This window comes from Salvelinus namaycush, chromosome 27, assembly GCF_016432855.1.
Source record: "Salvelinus namaycush isolate Seneca chromosome 27, SaNama_1.0, whole genome shotgun sequence".
In the NCBI taxonomy this organism is placed as follows: domain Eukaryota; kingdom Metazoa; phylum Chordata; class Actinopteri; order Salmoniformes; family Salmonidae; genus Salvelinus; species Salvelinus namaycush.
Window position 1 is genome coordinate 27,920,088 of NC_052333.1, and position 1,615 is coordinate 27,921,702.

Here is a 1,615-nt window from a genome sequence, read left to right on the forward strand (position 1 = left end):
GGTGTCTTTTAGCTTTTGTCATGTGTTGATCTTGGGGGCTATATATTTGGTAGCTGTACGATTCATATTGTATACTTAGATTGTTTGTGCTTCAGATCCATTGCAAATATGTTTGCGTTGATTGGTGTGGTGGGTCTCCATGCTCCTCCTGGGGGTGTGCACTTTCACACTCCCCATCATGGATTTAAAAGCGTTGGGTAAATGGAGTTTCCAGTATTCGGTGGTGGGGAGATTTCTGGTGGGCACTTTGGGCAAGTGTGGATAATTAGAACCACCCCAAAAATGTGGCTGCAACCTCAATGTAAAACTATCCACAAAATGCATTTCTTCATGATCAGAAAAGGTTGGCTTCTCACCGTTCTACTCTGCATCACCACTATCTTTGTTTTTTTTTATCTTGGACAGCCATCCTATTTCTTTTTTAAATGCCCTCCGGTTGCCGGACTTCCAGTACAGTAGCTCTGCACGTCACTGTCTCAAATGTACGACACAGCCGGGCGATGACCTCTAGTTTCAGAAGTGCTTCTGACCTCTATGTGGACGCTGTGCTGTGGTGGAGAACTCTGCCAACATCAAATGCTCTAACTATGTAGACCTCATCAACTCCAATGATATCATCATCAGATTGTACAAGGCAGTAACCAAGGGCTATGAGGAGGATGTGGGGAGCAGGACCAGCCATCACGTCATCTACCCGAAGAGTGCCATGGATCTGGACAACACCACCAGTCTCCTGCTCTTTCATTTCAAGACTATGGATCTCCAGTGGCTACTCGACGCAGTGACTGATCCTAAACCCAAGATTAAAGCCAACAAAGATTTGGTATTGGTTCTGAATCCTGTTTTCATGAAATATGTTCATGAAATCTGGCTTGACTATAACATCCACTGGATTCATGGCTTTGATATTTGCTTTAAACATTTGTGACGAGGTGAATGTGTATGAATTTGTGAAAGACATAAATGGGAACTGGCACCACTACATTAAACACTACCTGACAAAAGGTTTGATACTGGACAAGAACACAAAGGACTGGTTTCCCAGATACAGATTAAGCCTATTCCTGGACTAAAAAGCAAGCTCAACGGAGCCTACGAGTACAATGTTATCACGAAGCTCTCTGAAAAACACAAACTACACCTATTTAGAGAATGTTGATAATTCATCCGTATTAGTTCACTAGCATACAACTGTGTTTGCTACAAATATATATTTTAATGGCAGAATCAAATGGGTGTTAAATACATTAGACCTCTATAGTTAACCCTGACTTCAGGGGCAGTAATGCCGCTGTTAAAGAGTGAGTGGGATCATTTGGAATTAAAATGACATAGTTCCCACTTCCGGGTAGGAATAGATTACTCTGTTTCCGAGAAGTCGTCCATGGGGTTTACCTGACTTCACTACATTATTGACCTGGAGTATGGTTACAGAGACTTTGTGAGACAATTTATAATTGTCTCTCTAACGCGTTTAATCTGGACTCATGATCATATTATTATTTCTTACAACCCCAATTTGCACTGCCTCAGTGCTATTAAGTAAGATTGACATTGCTCGAGCTTTTGATGACCGAAAAGGGAAAAACATTTTGTCCAGAGTACCCAAGATATT

General features: G+C 41.7%; 1 pseudogene; it reads left to right on the plus strand.

Moving 5' to 3' along the window:
* Positions 1-535: 535 nt before the first annotated feature.
* On the plus strand, positions 536-1,159 carry LOC120022323 (annotated as a pseudogene).
* Positions 1,160-1,615: the final 456 nt, after the last annotated feature.